Consider the following 12,056-nt stretch of genomic DNA (forward strand, 5'->3'; position numbering starts at 1 on the left):
TAGTCCAGAAAGATGATAGCTTGGCCCTGCTCGCCAGACAATGCTGGTCTTCAGGGCTCGGACTTGTCAGCTGTGCCTCCCACTGCTCGATGCTTGGTCCGGTTGTATGTGGTATCGCTGGCTTGTGCTCACACTCTCATACCATGTGGTAGAGGGTATTGGGAGCAGAGCAGAAGGCGCACATGTAAGTGTAGCTTGCAGGATACATGGCGGGCAGCAGGGCACCATGCGGGATTGTGCCGGTCTGTAGTTTGCGAAAGATCACCGCCTCCTCTCTAGTCAGCTTGGTATGCGGGGGTGGGTAGGTCCTCCTATCCAGTCTGTAGTGGCGCAGGATGTCGCTGTATGTTTTCGGGACACCATCGTGTAGGTCTACCGGGGCTCGTGAACCCGGTGGGATAGCCTGGAGAATGTGATCTCGGGCAGTGGCGTGAGCCGCTAGATTACCCGCCAGGCACTCGTGTCCCGGGGCTCAGACAATGTATATTAGTTGAAAATTCTCCAGTTTCTCGAGGATGCTCAGGGATTGTTTAGAAATGCGGGCGTTTTGGTCATTTCTGCCCGCTGTTTGCGAGTCCGTGATGAGTGTGATGTGATCTTCATCTCGCTTACCAGTCGCGGCCGTCAGAGCTATCGACGTTTCTTCCGCGGAGTTGACCTTTGGAGTGTTCACCGAGGCCACTGCTACCTCTTATCCCTAGCCGTTGATCACGCTGACAGCGTGGGCTGCTCTGTTCTTGTACTTTGACGTATTGGTGTATCTGACTTCTCCATTTCTTAGTACTTCGTAAGCCTTGCGTAGAGATTGTACTCTCGCTTGCCTGCTTTCTCTATTGGGTTCCGGAAGCATATTTCTCGGGATGCTGGCCACCATGATCTTTCCTCTCAGGGGTAGAGGAACACGCTGTTTTCTGGATTCATACTCGACTGGGTAGCTCAGTTTCCTTAGCATGTTTCTTTCCATGCTGCTGAGCTTCAGTCGCTCATTCTGACTCGTCTTGTGGGCCTCTGCTAGTTCCTCCCAAGTATTAGGGATTCCCAGGCTGAGTAGCTTCTCCGTCGACGTCGTCGGGGCAAGCTCCAGTGCCAGTTTGTAAGTTTTTCGTATGATAGTGTGCAGTTTGTCTCTCTCGTTGTTCCGGAGAACCAGCTACGGGGTTCCGTAAGTAACTGCTGAGCATCAGAGCTTGTATTAATTTTATCGTGTCCTGCGCCTTCAGGTTGTTGTTTCTGTTAGTTACTCTTCGCACCAGCTGCGCGACTTGGGTAACTGTCACTTGCGGCTTTTTAATGGCGGCTAGACCGGCACCGTCCTTCTAGAAATTGAGGCCCAGGATGCGAAGTACGTCCATGTTGGGTATGTTGACTCCGTGCGGCGTGAATGTCGGGTCCGGTGTCTCTTGGGGAGGCCGCCCTATCGTCCTCTTTTTGAGGATTAGGAGCTCCGACTTTTCCAGTGCGCATGAGAGACCGCAACGGTGTAGATAACACTCGGTTTGGTCGATGGCTTCCTGCAGGGCGTCTTGTTGTTCACCCGCCGATACCGTGCACGTCCGCACAGTTAGGCCGCCCGCGTAGATTGCGTGACGGATACCTCTGATGTTGTCCGAGAGGTTCGGCAATCCCCTCATCGCTCGCTATATTGAAGAGCAACGGGGAGGTCACCGATGCCTGAGGGCTTAGTTTCTACGGTATATGGATCCTGTCAGTCCTGATGTTCCCCAGGCCTATGGTTGCTGTTCGACCCGTCAAGAAGTCCCGGGCGTAGTTCTACGTGCGCCGTCCACAGTTGATATGCTGTAGGCTGTTTAGCACTGCTTCGTGGGAGACATTGTCGAATGCCCCCTTCACGCCGAGTGCCAGGATGGCACTCTTGTGGCGTGTACTGAGACCATCGATGACTTCTTTCAGCTGAAGTAAAATGTCCTGGGGGGAGAGGTTAGGTCGGAAACCGAATATGGTGTTCGGCGGCTGCCCCCCTTCTTACAGATCGACTGTGGACCATGTGCTCGAAGAGTTTCCCCATGCACGACGTGAGGAAGCTATTCGAGCACATGGTCCGACGTGAGTTACAAGTGAATTTGTATATATGGTTGACTAATGATCCTACTTCTGATACCCGCCACCTAGCTAACATTTACAGTTTGTCTGGAATACTCAATGTTAATTCCCAGGGACTGTCATCGCTGAAACATTTGGCATACATCTTCTAAGTAACAGTGAGATGTGTGCGTGTAATCGGTGTTTAATGGAACAAATAAATCATAGGCCAGATTGCGCCACGACGAGTACTATGGATGTTACGAGCGGGCAGCAGCGAAAAGTATTTGCGCACTAAGTTACGCACTTCTGAACAAAAATATGTTGAATATTTAAAAAGTCCATCCAAACAGCTGGCAATGTCAGAACTCTAACTATGCGCACGTGCTTTGTGCGCTGATAGGCTTTGGTTGTTGTTGTTGTCCTGAGTGGCCATGGCACATACCCACAGTGGGGGATTAGCCGAGAATCGGGTGGTTCAATTAGGTGCATAAAAATAATAATGATAACAAGGGAGTTAACAATTTGAGCATTGGAGTTTGAAAGTAAACGTTTTGTGCTTGGAGAAAAAAAGGAAATAATCAGATGAAACCGGGCATAAAATAATAATAATAATAATAATAATAATAATAATAATAATAATAATAATAATAATAATAATAATAATAATAATAATAATAATTAATAGATAAGAAATAAAAGAAAGCTATGGTTGGGAGGGAGAACGATCAATGTAACATGGAAATCGATTGGTTTCAATGAGGTAATTTTGGATTGCCAAGCAAACATTTCTGTGGCTGAACCCAATAATGGAGGCTCCAAAAGATAGGATCACAGGCAATGATTAAGTTAGACCAATAGAGCGAAGCGGGATTTCCAGTAGTCGTTTTCTTATACTAGAAAAACGTCTGCAAGACAACAAGAAATGGTCTATTGTCTCCGCTTCGCCACAGAGGGAGCATAATGGTGAGGGGACCAGACCAGACCTGTGGAGGTAGAAGTTCGATGCAGGTATACGGCAGCGCAGCTTCGTGATGGACACTTTCCAATTCAATTTCAATTTTCAATTTTCCGTGTTCGGCAAAAATCTCTGTTCCAAGGGTGTAGGAGATGACGACGACGCCACTTATCGCAGGTGCGGAACGCTTTGGTTCCGCACCTGCGATAAGTGGCGTCGTCGTCATTGTTTTGGGGTTTTTTTGTAGTCGTGTTGTCGTTGAATAGAGCTGGTTGAATTTGCGCTAAATCGACGAAGTCATGGACCAATTTGAGGGCGTGCGGGAAAGTCAAGGGAGTAGCTGCTGTCACTGTAAAAAAAAAAAAAAATGCTGAGCTGGAAGAATAGCGCACGACTTGATGTAAATCTTCTTTTCCCTCGTATTGCTAGCTAAGTCACCGTAATGTTAAATATTGTTCTTTATTTTTTATTCTTGTTCTCTTCTACCTATAGTCTCTGCTCTCCAAAAAATAAATGGCTCCGACTAAAACAAACAAACAAACAAACAAACTACCCAGTGATACAAGCAAAGAAGATCGTTCTAGAGACTATGTTCACGGAATACATTCCGTGCACAATGTTTTGCTGTCAGTGGATGAATTCTCAGCAATCCTTTATTGACAGTCATTCGACAGAAAAAGAAAACAGTGGAAAAGGGTGTAGTGAAAGAGAGAGGCGGAGAGAAAGGTGAGAAGGGGTGCGAGATGTCGGTCACGGTTGTGGATCCGAGTAGTGAAGGCAGGGTCGATCAATGTATCCCCTCTTTCCAGCGTGCTTGAGCACGACACCGGTGACCGAAGACTGGCGAAGAAAAATCGAATCGCCAAACTCGCGTGCCAGCACAAAATCAAGCCTCAGAAGCACGCAAAAGAAATGCCCTTGTTTCTCCCTCGAAGCGAGGCCGATGATGAGGGCAGGCGCCGCTTCGACGCTCGGGTAAATACGCTGCAGAGCACTTCACGTGTATCGAAGGGCCCCTCACCTACCCTAGAAAGGAAAGGAAACGTAGGGCCGTTAATCAGACTTTGCCTCATTGACTGCGATACTCGCAAGGAGGGGAACGAGAAATGTATATAGAGAGACTAGGGCAAAATTTCAGGTAGACCAGATGCACTCAAGAAGGTGTCGCGTGACTATAGTCGGTCACTCAAGTCAGGAACTTCAGGTATGTTCACTCATTGGAAGACCGGCTGGCGGGCAATGACCCTGCAAATACAGATGTCACATCAATCACAGAAAAAAAATATGCTTGCAAATTGAAAAGGCGAGAGTCATCTACTCCCTATGTCTGCGATAGGCCGGCGTCAATTGCTGATCATGTGACGAAACGTTCTTACTTAATTCGTAACACATTAATAAACCTGGTGTGTTTCTACAGGTGAGACAAGCTCAAACTTATACAGCTCTGTTTGCCTTTAGCGAAGAGGAGTGCATTTCCAAGGGCCTTTTCTTTTCTATTCTTAGTTCCTGTACAACCCTGAGCGGAAAATGATAACGACGCACACGATCTAAAGTCCGTTGAATTAATACCTGCTGGTGCCTTCGTCGTCCAGCAACCAGTATGCATAATGAAAAATGACTGCGCACTCCCAAATCCTGCTTGCTCGTCTCAAGTGACAAAGCTTTCATTAAACTCCCGAAGAACCTGAAAAAACAACAACTTCAGAGTGAATAGCATATGCACATGCATAAAAATTGTGCACATCTAACTCACGTCTTGGAGTCTATATGAAGCGAGGCTTTCGGGAACCACTTAATCAAATGTTATAAATTTGTCCACGTCATTCCTGCGTTTATGGCGCGAAGAAAACGGGCGCGCGCGCATGTGCACTCGCGCAGCAGCGTTACGCAATGTGACCCACGTGGCGATCACCTCACAGAGCTAATCGGCGTTGGCACGGTAGAAGCATACGTGAGCTTGCGGACTCATGGTTTGAGCCTCGGGCTCCAGTGCTGGTGGACAGAGGACCAATCTCACCATCGGCCACGTAATAATATTTTTCCTAAAGCATATGTTATATATTCAAAATCAAGAATGGGGCTGACAGATGGAATAGCACACTATGGTATAAATGTTATAAACAGGGATAAGGTGCCTCAGAAACGCTGGCCATCGTTTCGATAGCAAGACATATTTGCGTGAAAATTATATATTCAGCAAGGCAGCAGCTCCCACCAGCCACGGTCAGGATAGACTGGGAGGATTCGCAAAGAAAGCTTCGCTTCGACTAAACTGTGCAGCTCGAAGCGGGGACAAGGAGGCGGCCAAGAGACAGACACAACATGCGCCGTGCTGCGTTGCACATAGTTCAACTATGAATACTCGACAGATTGATCGGCACTCAGTTGTATAATGCACAGAATATTCGCTTGAGCTCGATATTCTCAACACCTACCGAGGGAGCTCGCTGTAAACGTCGTCTAGAATCAATATTCCGAGTATTCAGGAAGCTCCGACGCACGACGAGGATAGGCGGCGGCGGATGTTGCTATTCGTCCATCATTTTACTTTCACCGATGTGCTTCCTGTGCACCTCTCGTCTTGTGCGTCGCTTCACCGTGATGAGGAATTTGGGGAGACGGGATCTCTGGCAAGACGCTCTCGTGCATAGCGCTACGCGTCGGCACTTGTCACGCAGTCGCGTTTCTGCTGCCCACGTCTGCAGGATTGGTTATTCGAATCTTTGCCTGTTGTCGCGACACACTGCAAACTTGGGGGTGCTTTTCACGAAAAAGAAATGTCGGGAGTTTTATTTCGCACGCCTTGCGAGCGTTAGTCTTTCTTTTTAATCCCTTATTACCCCACTTTATCGTGAAGACCTTGCTATCCGTCTTAGGTGAGCGTGTACTGGTGCTGAATGCTTTACTGTAGGCAGGCATCGTTCGCAAAGCGAGAAACTATCGTGCTTTCGTAATGCAGCACTTTTTTTTTATTCCTACCTGTTGCGATAGTTGACGGGCGGAGGCAACGCCCCTCCCGTAGTGAACGAGACAGTCGTTCCAGCCGAAGAACGCCGGGTTTATTCACGCTCGGAAATATAAAGAAAAGATAAGGGGAGAGGGAAGGTGTGACAGAAAGAGTGCGCACATGCGCACTGAGGGAAATAGCTTGCTTGTCATGTTCATGGGTTACCGCATTTCTTCACCCTTAGTAACCAAAACGCACGACAGGTTTCTTTGATCGTGTGGAGCGACGTAGCTCCTGAGGTTGCGCTTCTGGTATTTTCTCAGGTGTTTCAGAGGTCCTTGGTTCCTTTAATACCGGGGAACCCGTTGTAGGAAGCCTCGACCGGTCGACGGCTGCTGGGGTCTCATCTGTGGTCCGCTTACGAACTTGATCCAAGTGGCGGCGGACAAGCCCGTCCGCAGTCTTAACATCCAGGAGGCGAGCGCCGGAAGTGGTTTCCACAGTGCCTGGGGCCCACTTATCGCCAACGCCGTAATTTCGCACGTACACATGGTCTCCCGGTGCAAAGTTCCAGCTTGAGTCATTCACAGCTTTAGCAGGGCAGGCTCTGGAAGGAAAAGACATGTCCAGTCTTGTGCGCAACCGGTAACCTAATAGCATCTCTGAAGGAGAAGGGCCTCCTTGGTGTGGTGCGTTTCGATAATTGCACAACAGCCGGGCCAACGACGTTATGATGCAACTGCCTCCTATCTTCTTCAAGCCTTCTTTGACTGTGCGCACGGCTCGCTCGGCTAGGCCATTACTCTGGGGGTGATAGGGGGGTGCCCGAATATGCACTATTCCGTTTCGCTTCATAAACTGCTCGAACTCCCATGCTGTGAATGGCGTCCCGTTGTCTGACACGACCGTGCGCGGTATACCGAAACGACTAAATATTGTCCTGAGGGCATTAATGGTACTGTGAGCGTTAGCCTGCGACATGGGAACCGCCTCAATCCACTTTGTGTGTGAATCGACGACTACCAGAATCATTTTCCCTTTGATTGGTCCCGCATAGTCGATATGCAAGCGAGACCACCTTTCGCGCGTATCGGGCCAACTTACTGGTTCTTTCGCCTGAGGCATCGGTAATGTTTGCACGCAGTTGTGGCAGGTCGCTGCAATGCGCTCGATGTCGTGGTCTAAGCCGGGCCACCAAAATAAAGACCTGGCTTTTGCCTTCATAGCGGACACGCCTTGGTGGGCTGCATGTAGTAGCTTTAGCAGCTTCCCTCGCGCATTTGTCGGCACTACAAGACGATGACCCCAGTAGAGCACTTCTTCAGTAACAGACAGCTCATGCCGTTTTTTGTAGAACTCTGCCATCTCTTCCGTTTCCATGTCAAAACTGCGCGGCCAACCTTCCCGTGTGTACTTGCGTACCTGTGAGAGTACCTCATCAGCGACGGCGAGTGCTTTGAGTTCCTTTAACGGCACGGCAGGCTGATCCCACTGGTCCAGGGTCAGTACAATTTGGGCCTCATCCTCCTGGTCCGCTTCATCATGTGACGGTTGTGGCAGGCGGCTCAGAGCATCGGCATTGCACATAGATTTTCCAGGCTTATGTTGCAATCGATATCGGTAGGCCCCGAGTATGATTGCCCATCGCTGAATGCGGGCAGCGGCCATAACCGGCGTTTGCCTGTCGGCTCTTAGGAGACCCAACAATGGCTGGTGGTCAGTTATTAGTGTGAATTGCCTGCCCAGCAGATAATCTCGGAACCTCGTGACACCGTAGACGAGAGCTAATGCCTCACGCTCGATCTGCGAGTAATTCTTTTCTGCGGCAGTGAGCGTCCGAGATCGGAATCCTAGGGGCTGATACTGTCCTGCAATGCGATGGAATAAAGCCGCTCCCACGCCGTAGGGTGACGCATCAGCCTCCAAAAATAGCTCTTTTGAGGAGTCGAAGTGAGTCAGCACCGGAGCGGAACACAAAACGGCTTTAGCCTTCCGGAATGCCTCATCCTCAGGCCCTTCCCAAGACCATCTCGATTTCTTTTCTAGAAGTCGGTATAAGGGTCTGAGGAGCGTGGACAGATTAGGCAAGAATTTGTTATAAAAAGTGAGCATGCCCAAAAATGACCGAAGCTCCGTAACGTTTCGAGGAGTCGGAGCCAGCTTAATTGCCTCGATGTTCTTTTCTGACGGGTGCAGCCCTGCGGCATCAATTCTATGTCCTAGATACGTAACGGACGATTCGCCTAGTCGGCACTTGTCCGCCCGAAGCTTGATGCCGTATTCCCTGAAACGCTGCAGAACTGCTTGCAGATTCTTATTTGGCTGATCCTTTGCATCTGCTATTAAGACATCATCTAAGTACGCTTGAACCCCTGGAAGACCTTGGAGAACGTACTCAATTGTTCTTTGAAAAATCGCAGGTGCAGACGCGATTCCGAATGGCAGTCGATTATAGCAGAAGAGGCCCTTGTGTGTATTTATAACAGCTAATTTACGCGAATCTTCGTCTAGAAGAATTTGGTTGTAGGCATCGCGTAAATCCAAGATGCTGAACTGCTGTCCCCCGCGAAGCGTAGCGAAAATGTCGTCTACTACGGGTAGAGGATACCTTTCCATTTCACAAACTGGGTTCAGTGTTACTTTAAAATCTCCACAGATGCGAACTGTCCCATCGCTTTTCAATACAGGAACCACCGGGGTGGCCCATTCTGCATAGGAAACAGGCGAGATAATGCCGGCGGCCACGAGTCTGTCTAACTCGGCGGAGACCTTGTCTAACAGAGCGAACGGAACATTTCTTGCCTTGCAGAACCTTGGTGTTGCTCCGTCCTTTATATGCAGCCGTGCGGGTGGCCCCTTTATGAGTCCCAAGCCCTCCGTGAAGAGGTCAGCGTACTGCTCCATCACGGGTGCTGCTCCTTGGCTATCCAGCTTCACTTCGGTTGACTGCGACGTGATCTGAAGAAGCGGCGCCCCTTTTATTTCGAGTTTCTGCAGTAAGTCACGGCCACAAAGGCTAGGGCCTTCGCAGTTCAACACTACGAGATTGCAATCAACTGTCGCAGACTGATAGGAAGCTTGCATTTGCAGAACGCCCAGCACTGGTAGCTTTCCAAGGTAACATGAAAGGGTTAGCGCAGCCTCACAAAAAGGTGGCCACCTATGACGATGAGCTTCGTAAATTGCTTTAGGCACCACGCAGACAGGCGAACCGGTGTCAATTATCATTTTCAGCGGAATTCCATTCCACGTGACAAGTTTCTGTATGGGCGGAACCAGACTTTCATTACTTTTTACTGACCATATTTGCAGCCCATTGCTGCCGCTGACTTCCATTTCAGCTGAACATTCGGTTATCGCCAAGGTTCGTTGGGCGGGAACTGTTCGCGAGCATACTCTCGCCAAGTGACCTTGTCGCCCGCATTTGTAACACCGGCGCCTTCGCAGCGAGCACGCAGCAGCTTGATGCCCTTGTCGGCCACAGCATCTACATTGTTGCACTGTCATACTCGGTTCATTCCTTGATATTGCAGGTTCCCCTTTCCGCTGAAAGTTGAGCGCATCGATGGCGTCACCTTGACTGCTTATCTGTTGCGAACCTAGCTCTGCGCTTTCTGCAGCTAGAGCAAGTGCTTCGGCTTCCGCGAGAGTCAAATCCTTCTTCGCTAGTAGCTGTTTCTGCAAGTTTTTCGACCGCACTCCGCAAACGATGCGATCCCTCAGCATTCGCTGCAACATCGAAGAGAAATTGCAGTTATGGGCTATTCGACGAATTGCTACGATAAACGCCTGCATAGACTCTCCTTCTTGTTGGCTTCGATGAAAGAACTTGAAACTTTCCGATATCTCGTTAGGAGATGGATCATAGTGCTCATTCAAGGTTGAAACAACTTCTTCATAGCTTAGTGAGCTCGGCTTTCTAGGTGCTACTCTACCGCAAAGAATTTCCACGGTCCTAGATCCTAACGCCGCAACCAACAAGGCTCTCTTCTTGGCGTCGTCTGTAACCTCGTTTGCTTCAAAGTAAGCGTCGACTTTTACGAGGTATGCGTTCCACTTATCTGTGTCCTCTATGAAATCCGGAAGCTTGAGGGCCATGGTCGCGGCTGTGCTGATGGGCGTCTTCGTGTCGTGGCTGGTGCCCGGTCGCTGTTGCGTATCCGTGGGGGTTCTCGTCGCCACTGTTGCGATAGTTGACGGGCGGAGGCAACGCCCCTCCCGTAGTGAACGAGACAGTCGTTCCAGCCGAAGAACGCCGGGTTTATTCACGCTCGGAAATATAAAGAAAAGATAAGGGGAGAGGGAAGGTGTGACAGAAAGAGTGCGCACATGCGCACTGAGGGAAATAGCTTGCTTGTCATGTTCATGGGTTACCGCACTACCAATCCTTAAGTTTGAAGTTCCAAGTTGCTATATCCTTTGTTTGTTCCTTCGATTATTCTGAATGTCTGGTATTTGTCGCGTCTTGTGGCCCTATTGGTTGGCTTGGAAAATTGGTTAGGAGTAGTGCGCTGAATGCGAAACACGTAAGCCGAGAGTAATGAGACGCCGTCAGCGCATTCGCCTTGTTTCTCGTGCATCCCGTTGCTTTCAGTAGCGCTATCCGCTCTCGTCTTCAAACCATGTGTTTCCGACGCGGCCTGAATAAGTAAACTCTATCTGCATCGCGAGAAACACAGTTAAGCTTAAGCAAGACGACAAAAGAACCAATTGAGGCTGCAATTACTGCTATCATTTAGTTGAATTTGCTTAGGACTGGTGCTTTGATATTCATCAAAAAAGCAATACATGAGAGCTATAGTTTGCTCGATCCTGTTGCCTACTTAGTGTTGTCTTTGCTTTAGTGTGGAATAGCAGCTTCAAATACAAAACTAATCGTCATTTATATGCTGCATGCTTGGTTCGGTAAAATGAGACCGAATATCAGAACGCTATTTCAAAATCAAATGAGTGCCGTTCACATTATTTGTTATGCCGGGGACTTCTTTTCGGTTTGTCAAGCAACACAAGCAAATATAAGCAGGCTTAAACACATTTATAAAAAAAAATAAATGTACATTTCGCCGGAAGTTTCAACAAGCGAAATACAGAGCACAATTACAGTACAAAACTCACAAAACAGGACGACTTCGCCTGCAGTTCATTCGTGAGGACTCCTGCGAATATGAACGGCGTGTACTTTTACAAAGAGCTCTATAGCTTGCGAAATACTTTGAGAATGCGGGCATTGATTACTAAATCAGCAGCGAAGAGAAGTTTTTTGTTTATGAAAACTATTTGTCATGGGTCACTGCACCCACCATGATTACGTGCGGTGCCACACTTGAGCAGAGACTCATCTTACAAACCCCGGCCGCGTACAAAAAAAAAAAAAAGACGTTTCTACTCAAGAACAGGAGAAGCAATGCTTCAAAGCAAGCTAGCTATCATGTTTGTATAATGTGTGATCGGATTATAACATTTATTCTAAACATGAAAACGTCTTCGTATTGAAATAGTACGGGATTTCCGGATGATTTCATTGAGATGCTCGTTTATGGTGTCGCGCGAAATATGTGAGGCAAACAAGGAAGTCAGGAACGCAAGCCCTGCTTAGCAACTAAGGTTCACACGAGAAAGAAGAATTGTATTGTATACAAGCGGATAGCATGCAAGTATAGAGGGCAGCCATGATTTACAACCGGAGAAAGCCGACAAGAAGTAAGAAAAGAACAAAAAGGGCTCTGTTTTATATAAAAAAATTTAATTAATGCAAATGATAATGTTTGGACCACTTGGTTGTTTTCGCACCAAGACAAATTACTGCTTACGTTCGGAGGCATATAATGAATTCGAAGTACAAAAATACCGCTGGCGCAAGTGGCATATTTGAACGCATTATTTGTTTTCCTTTTGGTGCACCGGACTGCATGTCACTGAATCATGATTGCGCTCCCTTTTTCTGTCGCATGCCTCGGCCCATCAGGTACGTCCTACATGCGCGCAATGAGACACGGGAAAAAATTTCTCCGACTTCACGCTTACGGAGTCATAAATTGTTGCAAAGACAAAACATGCAAACCTCTCCTATCGACATTTCCCAGTTTGAATCAAAAATGCATGTCGGTAAAC

The sequence above is a fragment of the Dermacentor andersoni genome, chromosome 6 (assembly GCF_023375885.2).
Source record: "Dermacentor andersoni chromosome 6, qqDerAnde1_hic_scaffold, whole genome shotgun sequence".
Lineage (NCBI taxonomy): Eukaryota > Metazoa > Arthropoda > Arachnida > Ixodida > Ixodidae > Dermacentor > Dermacentor andersoni.